The sequence below is a fragment of the Adiantum capillus-veneris genome, chromosome 12 (genome assembly GCF_014529385.1).
Source record: "Adiantum capillus-veneris isolate H3 chromosome 12, ASM1452938v2, whole genome shotgun sequence".
Classification (NCBI taxonomy): domain Eukaryota; kingdom Viridiplantae; phylum Streptophyta; class Polypodiopsida; order Polypodiales; family Pteridaceae; genus Adiantum; species Adiantum capillus-veneris.
In genome coordinates this window covers 5,000,746-5,012,148 of record NC_140942.1, presented here as the reverse complement: position 1 = coordinate 5,012,148, position 11,403 = coordinate 5,000,746, and the positions used below count along the sequence as shown (strand labels likewise).

The 11,403-nt window shown below is 44.1% G+C and overlaps 1 pseudogene; it reads right to left on the bottom strand.

Moving 5' to 3' along the window:
• Positions 1-4,677: 4,677 nt before the first annotated feature.
• Positions 4,678-10,758, bottom strand: LOC147445249 (uncharacterized; annotated as a pseudogene).
• Between the last annotated feature and the right edge of the window lie 645 nt (positions 10,759-11,403).

Sequence of the window (11,403 nt, the reverse complement as noted above, 5' to 3'; positions counted from 1 at the left end):
TACAAATTAAAGAACATTATTTAGAATTTCAAAAAAAAGAAAAAAAAAAGATATTCAAGCATGAAACAATGGTCGTGTGGATAAACATGAAACTATGAAGAGGAAGCTCCATCCTAGAGTTATGCATGCGTCTCCATATAAAGCAAGCGCCGTCAAAGATGAGAAGCCAAACATGGACGACATCTTCTGTGAGGAATGGGCACTACTTTCTCAGACTTCGCATATGCCCAAAGAAGCCACCTCCATGGCATCCATCCATCATGTTTTTTATTGGCTCTCACAAACTGAGACAGTCGATTTATCCCGTTATAGCAAAACATAGTCAAGTATGTTTTACAAGTGGAACCCCTAGTCTTCTACCTACACCCTCCAAGCTTGGGGATGGCCTACCTTGTGATGAACCAGAAAGCCCTTTGTTCAACAAAGCGTCCTTGCCTTGAAGGTAATCTTGGGGTTGTTTGCTCAATGCCCATTTGAAGCCCACATTATTCAATTTCATCATAATAGAGTGAACTATGTCCACAATTTACCAGATGGTAGCACCTATGTTTGTTTCTTCAAGCTCTATCTTGCAACAATGTGTAAGTGGCCTACAATTTTGCAAGAACCTTTCTCAATATCTTGCTTATCGCAAATATTTTTGCTTTTATTACCGCCTCTATTATCGCTTCTACTACCGCACGCTTCCCCCAAACAACACATACATATCACCTGAGCAACTGCATCTCTGTATTCTTTGCATATTTCAAAAGGCTTTACGTAGTGGTGCCAAAGAGCTCTCTTGTCATGAAAAGGTGTTCAGCAAGGAGAAGAATAAAGGAGCTTTTCTTCAAAGCACTCTCGCATTGCGCACAACACAAAACACTAGCTCCACTTGCACCCATAATGCTTGATAATAACAACGCTTTTTAGAAATTTACAAAGCATTTGTTATTTTTCATAAATAATTATTCCCAAAAATTATAGATTTTTTGTCATCAATTGAATTAATCCCACCCACTTGATTAACATAATTTAGCATGGTTCACAAAATTTGAGATAGAGAGAGAGAGAGAGAGAGAGAGAGAGAGAGAGAGAGAGAGAGAGATCAAAGAGAGATGAATGGATGACACAACAAAAAAATTTCATAACTTAAAGTATACAAAATGTTTTTGAATCATCTTCCAAAAGATCTCTCTAAGAAGCATCATTCAATTCTAAGCCCATGCCTCCTAAATATGAGAGAAATAGAATTGTCGTTTGTGGATGTGTTGGCTTCATTATCTTCGAATTCGTCATCCTCCATCTCATCATCATCATCATCATCATCATCATCATGGAAATCATCCTCGCTAACACTGGCGACCGTGGGACCTAAATCATCGATCTGTCTCTCTCTCCTCTGTCTCCCCCTCATCCAAAGTAGTAGGTCGGAGAGGGTCGAAGTTGTGATCTCCACTTCATTAGTGGAAAAAATGGTTCTCCCTCGAGGTGTTAACGAAACTATGAACCAAAGTTTTGGTTGGTGGATTGTTGGGATATAGATGACACGAAGTCCATAGTTTGTAACATTGGTATAATCAACGTTACAAGCAAATAAGGGTAAAGAAGGTAATCACTCACCTGCTCACAATTGCATGGCATACCTCCCCATTGATGCACATAGAGTCCACCATGTAGAGGCCATTCTTATGCCGTCTAAACACATTTGCAAACCACTTGCACTCAAAGATGAAGGTATGAAAGGTTCTAAAATTGACCTTTAGTATTGTTTCAATAGTCCCACAGTACCTGGCTTCATCACCATCTATGTCAAAGTTGCCTATGATGCCACAATCCATGGCGGTTTGACGCTCATCAATGTGGTGTTTACAAAAGCGTCGACTCTTTGACCACATAGAGTTAAAGGAAAGACACTCTAAAATAGGAAAATATCTTTTATCAATTACAAAAATAAAATCAAGAGAAAACTATACAATATGGTTTAAGTATATGAGTACTCTATCTTTGATACGCAACTTCGTACATACTCCCATTCTTTGTTGGTGGTGTCTTCTCATGTGCTTTTGCTTCGGTCATTCTCTCATAAATCCACTAGGAACTAATGAGATATGGGAAACATGTGAGGTGTCTAGGCACTAGGGGTGCCCTCCTACCTCCATGTGCTTGCTTCCATGCTTTCCTCTCTTACAAACGCTCATTTATATCAATTTCTTTGGAGCTTATAATCTACTGGCTGGAAAAATGAACTACAATGTCAAAATAGTAAATGAGAAAGTGAGAGAAAGTCATACACACAAATAAATATCTAGATGAAATGAGGGAGAGGATAAAAAACGTGAGAAAGAATTATTTGTAGCATCTTGTGCCAATCATGGGACTTCAACCCATACAATTGAACGCTTCCACCTTTCTTTGCTTTTGTGAAAGCTCCCTTTAGTGACCTCATGTATCCCATTGATGTGCGAATAGATGCAATGGAACCCTTCACTTGATCTAGCTCTTCTTTGGTTAGTGTCCATGGCACTTTAGGAAGCACAATCTTCCCATTGGGAGCTTGATCTGGAGTGACGGAGGTGGGGAGACGTTTCAAGGCCCTCAAATCCTCCCTCGCCCACAATGAGTTTTTTTCGCTAATAATGTGGTCCCACAGGGTGTGAGCTACATTCTTGAATATGTGAATGGGATCCAAGAGGTGTTGTATTTTTAAGTCCTTCCAATATGGAAGTCTTAAAAATATGGAATCCCTTGACATACCTTTTGGTGAAGTAGTCGAGGCTGGATCACAGTTGTAGTGCTCTTCCCAAGTAGTTGCCCAATCTGCCATAGTGCGCTTTAGTGGTATCTTTCCATTTGTTGGAGCCTTGTATTTGCTATAACCTTGGGGCAATAAACAATGGTTATTTGGATAGATTACCTTGCACAAGGCATATAGCCTCTCTGTCACCAATGATGGCCGACAAGTAGGGCATGCATTCTAGCCCGATGTGGACAACCTTTTACTCATATCACATCGTCAGAGAAAAGCTTCAAACTCCAAATTATAAAAAAAGAGAAGAATGAACATGACGTAATCTCTCCAAGCCCAAGATAGTCGTGCATAGTCCACATAAGGATTCCCCTCACAATGGATACTCTCCTCTTCTTTGGAAGTGATACATCTACAACGGGGGTGCCTCTCCATAACTCCTCCAACTCTTTGATGAGGGGCTTGAGGCAGACATCAATATTTGCCACCTTTTACTTCCCTGGCACAAGCAAAGAAAGAAGTATATTCCCTTCTTGGTTGTCTCTCGTGGTGGAATGTTGTAGTTGATGATCACCACCACAGGCCAAGTGCTCCATGAAGTGGACTTGGTGCCAAAGGGATTGAACCGTTGCTTGCAAGCCCAAGTCTCAAGTGTTGAGGCTCTAGCCGAAACTCTAGTCATTCAATCTCAATGTGCCTCCATGCAGGTGAATCGATAGGAACACACATCACTCCATCATTTGAGTGGTGGTTGGTGTGCCATGTGAGAAGCTCAACCATAGATTTGCTTTTAAACATGTGTTGAATGCAAGGGGTTAGTGGAAAATGTCTCAATACTTTGTGGGGTAGGTGTGCCCCTCTCAATCTGGTCTTGAAGTGTGCTTTCCCACACACCGAAAGCACGTAGCATGTGCGTACTCATTACAGTATAGTATGCAATCATTGATGCATGCGTAGATGCACTCACACTCCATGCCAAGTGCAGTGACATACGATCTCCCTAGTTGGCGATCTAGTGGCATGTGGTGATCTTTAGGAAACATTTTGCCCATCAAACTACAATGAAAAAGATTATTAATACAAATGCAAGCGCATGACAAGAAGGGAGTGTCATGTATAAAAAGGCACATATAAAACTTACCCAAGGAGTGCATCTACACTTGCATTTCTCCAATAAAAAATTTCTTGCAAGTTGAGGACTTCCAACGATGCTCGGAACATCAAGTATTGTGCACCCTCTTAAAAAGGTGTTCGGGCACTCTATGAAAACTTGTCCTCCATTGTTGTTGTCCATTGAGTGCATGGTCTACAATCTTCCTCGCACATGTTGTCTCCATGAGCCAATAACTCATCAACCATGTTGAATATGTGCTCATCCTCAAGACAAAAGTGTTAATGAGACGTGTGTGAAGGAGCCCTTGAAGTAGAGCTAGTGTGTTGGTGCTCATAGCACAGCGCACAACCCACCGACATAATGTCAATCTAGTGGATTGGAACTCGGCTAGTGTATGGAGGCATGGATGCACCTAATGTGACGGAATGAGGACTCTAGGAAGAGGGGTAAAGCAAGAGAGGAGAAGAGGGAAAGCCGATGAAGCAAAGTCTATGCACACACACTCTCAATCCTCACTCTAACTCTCTAATCATGTAGACAATGGTGTATCCCTTTGCTCTAATCTCAAGCACACACACTCTAATCACACATTAAGCATACACAAAGAAGCCTAATGAGAGAAATGTATGCAGCCCACGTGCACACACACTCTACTCTAAGCACACATGTGAAGCAAGAATGCTCAAACAAGAGGGAAAACTTGAGAGGGAAGAGAAGATTAACACTAATCATACACCATTAACACACATAAGCTTGAAAGACGAGAGAAAGTAGAGAGAACTTAGCTTCCAGTAATCCCAATGACTACTACATATGATGTGGAAGATCCAAGCTCCATAGCCACTCCTCTTCTTCTTCTCCACACTCCCTCACACTCTCTTCTCTAAGAATGCCCTTTCACATCTTGTGAATTGACTTATATACAAGGGCTTTTAAAAATGGGCGGCCGGCCAAAAAATGTATAACATGCTGCAGGTATCTAGGCTCATCTAATCATCAATGTACAACTTGGAACCCACTGTGGAGCCCGTAAATACAAAAAATATATGCATACACATATGTGTACACACCAATGGAAGCATAATGCATGTCGTTGACGCTCGCCCGTCAACACTTTCCCCTTCCAAAGCTTTGTCGTCCATGACAAAGCCATGTCGTGGTAGATGCTTGAGGAGTTAGGTCTTCGAGCGAGCTCAACGGAGCGAGCTTTGGAGCGAGCTTTTTTTTTTTTTGGAGTGCCGCCCTCTCTACCTCCCCTTCCTCCTCTTGCCGCCCATGTGCTTCCTCCTCTTCCCTTCCTCTCTCCATCTACTCCTCTAACCACCTTCCCTTCCTCCAGCTCCTCCTCTAGAAACCACCATCCCTTCCATAAAGTCCTCCTATCTCCTACTCCCTTCTTCCTCTCTCTTTTCTTAGTCGCTCTATAACCCCTCTCCTTCTCTCTCTCTCTCTCTCTCTCTCTCTCTCTCTCTCTCTCTCTCTCTCCCCCTTGCCTCCCTTCCTGGAGTGAGCTTCACCCCTCTCTCCCCCATGTCTTCTCTGTGTGTGTGTGTGTGTCTCACACACACACACACACACACACACACACACTAGGACGAGAGGGAAGGGTGGCAAGGGTAGACTCTCTCTCTCTCTCTCTCTCTCTCTCTCTCTCTCTATGACACACACACACATACACACACTAGGACGAGAGGGAAGGGTGGCAAGGGTAGAGAGAGAGAGAGAGAGAGAGAGAGAGAGAGAGGGTGCAGAGAGCTATTTAAAAAAACAAAGCACTTGCAATATCTCTAGTGCCTCCGTTTTTTTGTAAAAGAGGGAGAGAGAGGGAGAGAAAGAGAGAGTGATAGCGAGAGGGGAAGAGAGAGGGGGGGCATTGGGAGGGAGAGAAAGATCAAGAGAAGAGGGGTGGCAGGTGGAGAGAGAGAAGGAGACTGGGAGGGAGAAAGAAAGCGAGCGCGGGGGGGGAGGGGTTGTACAGGGTGAGCCCGTCTTTTTAAAAAAAAAAATTAATACACTTCACCTCTCTCCCTCAGAATTTTGTCGCCCCCTTCTCTCTCTCTCTCTCTCTCTCTCTCTCTCTCTCCCCCTTATCGATCGATCTCTTTCCCACTGCATCTTCCTTTTTTTTTATGTGCCTCCTGTCACATGTCGCTTTTGAGTCCCTCCAATCCTAATGACAAATGAAATGAAATTCTATGTTAACTGTCATCAAAAGGCCAAAATGACCCATGCAACCAAAATGATACATTCTTGGTGGATCTAATACAATGTCTGGGTACAAAATAAAATGAGAAAGAAGGGGAGAGAGAGAGAGAGAGGAGAGAGAGAGAGAGAGAGAGAGAGAGAGAGAGAGAAGGGGGGAGAGGGGTCCGCAAGGGAAGGGAAGGTTTGGGCACACGGGGGGGGGATTGTGAGAGGGGAGAGTGGAGTGTAGTTTTTTTTTTTTTTTAAGGGAAAGAAAGGGAGAGAGAGAGGAGTGCTTAGGCCCCCCCAAAAAAAAAAAAACCATGCAAAGCAATAACGAGGTTCTTTCCCTTTCCCTACACTCCCTCCCCCCCCCCCCCCCCCCCTCCCCCCCCCCCCCCCCCCCCCCCCCCCCCCCCCCTCTCTCTCTCTCTCTCTCTCTCTCTCTTTCTCTTTCTCTCTCTCTCCCCCTTTCACTGCAAGTTCGAGAGTCTGAGTACCACACACTTCTAGAGTCCTCAGCTTTTGGTTACATGTAAACTTACTTCCTTCACATTTTCAGTCATGACCTAGACCTACACACTTTCCTCTCCCAGCCATAGTGTGGGCTCTCCATTGTGACTCTCATCACCACAATTTTGGACCATCAAGAATCACTCATCAGCGACACAAATACTACATCACATGTAACTTTGGTCCCATATGTCATATCCCATATGTCCCATGTAACTTTGGTCCCATATGTCATACGATAAACAAATCTATCTATCTACCTCTCCCTCCCCCGCTGGCCCCTCCCTTCCCTCTCTCTCTCTCTCTCTCTCTCTCTCTCTCTCCTCTTTCTCTCTCATTTTCCTTCGTACCCATGCATTGTATTATGTCCACCAAGACTGTATCAGTTTGGTCTCATATGTCATTTTTACCTTATGAAAATCCTTAATACAGCATTTCATTCCATTTTGTTTCATTTCTCTCTAGGGTTGGATGGACTCAAGGGGGGGTGGTGTGGTGGGAGTAAAGAGAGAGAAAAGGAATAGGGGGTGGGGAGAGAGGTGGCAAGTGGAGGGGGGCAGAGAGAGAGAGAGGGATAGGGAGAGCAAGATAGGAGGATATATATATATATATATATATATATATATATATATATATATATATATATATATATATATATATATATATATATATATATATATAGAGAGAGAGAGAGAGAGAGAGAGAGAGAGAGAGAGAGAAGGGGGGGGGGGGGGGGAAGGATCGGAGCTAGGGAAGAGGGTGGACGTAGAGCAAGAGGTGGGGGCCAGAGAGAAGAAAGAGGTGGGTTGTGGAGAGAGAGAGAGAGAGAGAGAGAGAGAGAGAGAGAGAGGGGGGGGGGGGGGGGGGGGGATGGGTTGCAGGGATCATGAGAGGGAGAGAAGGGGAGCGGTGAGAGGGTCTGATTTTAAAATAAAAAAACCAAAGGCACTAACAAAATCGCTAATGTTTTAGGTTTTTTTAGAGAGAAAGAGAGAAAGAGAGGAGAATTTTAACGTTATAGAAAAGTACACACACATATATATATATACATAGAGAGAGAGAGAGAGAGAGAGAGAGAGAGAGAGAGAGAGAGAGAGAGAGAGAGAGAGAGAGACATGGAAGAGAGAGGGGTGGAGCTCACTCCAGGAAGGGACGGAAGGCAAGGGGGAGAGAGGGAGAGAGGGAGAGAGAGAGAGAGAGAGAGAGAGGGGTAGGGGGTGGAGGGGGAGACAACAAGAGATAGGGGTGGCGGGCAAGAGAGAGACACATGCACAGAGGGAAGACAACAGGAGAGAGAGAGAGAGAGGTCCTTGGCTACTCCACTGGAGAGAGGGACGGCAATTGGCGGTGGTGGTAGGAGTAGGGGCGGCACATGGTGGTAGTAAGTTAGCACCACTAACCACCAGTGGTGGGCTAGGGTGGTGGGTGGTGATGGTTGCTAAGGGGCGGCAATGGGAGGTAGTGGTAGTGGGATGAAAAAAAAAAAAAAGCTCGCTCCAAAGCTCGCTTCGCTGAGCTCGCTCCTTAACCGTCCTTATGCTTGAGAAAGAATGTGTCTGCAAAAAGAAAAAGGTGGATGAGGTAGCAAGCTCAAATATATGGTGATAAGGCATAAGGAAAAGGCAAAGCACATGTAGTAATGAGTAAATGCAAAGAATTATGAAATGTTACACTGCCATTAAGGAAAAATAAATTGCACTTGCTGAAATTAATTAATCAAGAGTTTTGGGCTTATGAATGAGTCTATCAATTAGTTAGCTACGATTAAGGGTTAAAACATTTACTCTAGTACTAGCTAAGTTAGTAAATTTATCCCAATGCAAGATTCCCTAATTATGTCTATCATAGATTAGCTAACTAACTCTCACAACTCGAAACAAAAGCTTGAATTTTTTCTTACTTGAAGCTCAATGGAAGTCTTTCTCATTTCATTTTTCTTGCTTTTCATTTGTCATTTTTCACATTTTGCAAAATCATTTGATGTGTGTGCTTATTTGTATACCCGGGGCTTTTTGCTTCTCAAAGAAAAGCACCCACACTGGGAACCTCTAGGGCTCGAGTACCATAGGCAATACATGTGCATGAAGTACCAAATCAAGCCAAGATTTCTCTTCCAACTTAAGCTTTTACACTTGTGGCACTTTTGTTTTTCTTCCATTTCCTTTGTATTTTCACTAGTTTTCTTTGTTGTTTGTGTGAGAAAGCCTCTCTATGCTTAAAACACTCCCAAGGTTTCAAACACTCGAATAATTTTACCAACTAGGACTAGTAGTCAAGTAAATGAGTTAACCTAAAGTCACGGCCTCTTAATCTCAAGGCTCATCAATAAAACTAAACTCTAAGTCAATTAACTAAAGAAAGGACAAGTTTATACATCTTTAATGGCAGATAACAAAACATAATTGAATGCACTTAATCAAACCAAGAAGAAGCCACAATCAACAAATATAAATGTACAAAACCATATAGCATAGGAAGGCGTAGACCTGTGCATGGGCTCGATGAAGAGGTCGATGTCATGGAAGCTCCTCGTGTCTGGAGATACATCATGTCTACATGGTCGTCCAATCTCCATGGGCAAGCTAATGTCTGTCTATGTGCTGCATCAAAAGATCAACAAAAGCAATGTACCTCCAAGAGGTATGTTAGCAACAACAAGATAAAATAACAAAAGTAACAGAATAATAAAATAAAACATCTAAGCTAGGGTCTAAAACCTGGATATCCAGAGGGAAAAAACCCAAAAGGGAAAAAAGTGCCTCTAGTATACGCACATAAATCTAGTGCACATTTCAATGTGTATAAATCTCAAATCTCGTGCAACTAGGAGTCAAGAGAGAGCTCTCACCATGAAGTATGAGCTGCAATCTCTTAGCTTGATCTCTAATAGTCAAGGGCTGGTTAACACATAGCTCCATATGTAAAGTCTGTTCAACAGCACAAGGAATGGTCGTAGGGTGGGCATCAGCCTCTACTCAAATAGTATGTGGAAGGCTCTTCGGTAGCCAAATCTGCAATGCTGGCACTCTCGTAGGGATGCCAGTCTGAGCTCTCCTAGCGTGTCCACGTGCGCATCTAGCTCTAGGGCATACTATTTGCTGTGAAGGTATCGACCTCTCTAGGGGTAGTCTCACCTCTCGACATCTGGCTCGTGGAGGTCTCGCTCTAGGGTATGATCTTGTATGCGTTGGGTGTGCTACCGCTCGTGGCCTAGATACCCAAATATGTCTTTGTCCCTCAATATAATCATGTGCCTCAAGTGACTGTCTAGATGTGAGCCAACCATGTGAAAGTCCGTCGTCGATCATATGGCTCTTTAGAAATATGATCGTGTCATCACAAGGTAAAAATCTAGCATGTATCTCGTCACGAGGAACAAATACCTGTTGGGTTGTCTTGGAAGCTCTACGTGGAGAGCTACATGCCTGATCTATCGTGTGTCGCTCCTCAGTGGCACTACTCATCGTCACAGAGCCTCTGCCTAGAGAAGGCTCTACACATGGCTGAGATGCCTGTGTGCGTGGTCTCCAAACAAGTCTAGCAGGCTCTATCGTATCCCTACATAGGGTGTCAATAGAGGTCACTCTAGTCCGTGTACGTCCATGTATCTGTGGTGTAACCTCTATGTCTGTGGTGTCAGTAATGTGGTTTCTAGGAACCTGATCTAGAAAAGTATGGCTCGTGGCTGGTCTCCGCTCAATCGGGTGATCTGATCGTGAATCGACACTCGTAGATGGCACTAGGGCAACATCTATATGTGGTGGCTGCTCTCTTTGTGACTCACTGGCTATGACACCGCTATGCAAGCTAAAAGAGTGGGATAGCAATGTTGTCGGCTCTGCATCTTCTCTCATAGGGGGATCTACTCTCGTAGATGGCTCTAGCTCGACAGCTATCTCTAAGGGCATCTGTGAGGTCGACAGATCTAAACAAGGATGCTCAATGGCGGCTAGAATCTATGGAGTGGTCTCATCTATAACAAAGCCATCAGAGTCACTCACTCTATGACTTTGTGAGATCTCTTGCTGTGTGCTGGAAGTCTCGTGGATAAGTGTGGTAGGTGGTGTAGGCTCCCTAACAATACTCTGACTAGGCTCTAGTCTCAGGGGCTCTACCTGTGGTGGCAGGCTAGGTGCTGGAGCTATCTCTTGTGGCACACTATCATCCTCATCTGGCATCTCCCAAGGTGGTAGAATACGACGTGACAAAAGAAGCCTAGGAGGTGATCTCTCTAGTGGTGTCTCTCGAGGACTCGGAGCTCTCGGTAGCTGTGGAGCTAGCGTGGTCGTCGTGGGTAAACATAAATCATCATGTCTAAGTCGAGGGGAGTAGGGTAGACCTATAGTCAAAACATATACTGCATGATCGACATCCCTATAAACTCGCTCACGTGGATCTCCTATAAAATATGCAAGAAAGGCTGAAGGATCTCTGGATCCACCACTTGTTAGGCGTCTGTACCTACCACCAAGCTCATCTAGATAGGTCACGGTCTGCTCAACTCTCTGAAGCTCCACTAGCCTAGGATGTGTCCTGTGTCTAGGCTGTCAGCTGGGTGTGCTCGCTCAATGTCATCAAAATCAAGGGTCTCAATCAAGAGATACTGCTCTCCGAGATTATCAATAAAAACTGCTCTATTGGCATGTGGGTAGGCTCTCACAATCTGCCAAGGTGTAGACATCATGCGCTGCGGGGTGGCTAGCCTCACAAAGGAGTGATCATAAGTGTCAACATAATATTCCACCCCTCGTGGAGATCGGCCTACTATATGCAAGATTTGACCGTCTATATCTCTCATGCTATCCCTAGTCTCTCTGGTCTTGGACAATGTCTGAAGGGTGGGGGTCAGTGGTCTAGGGGCACT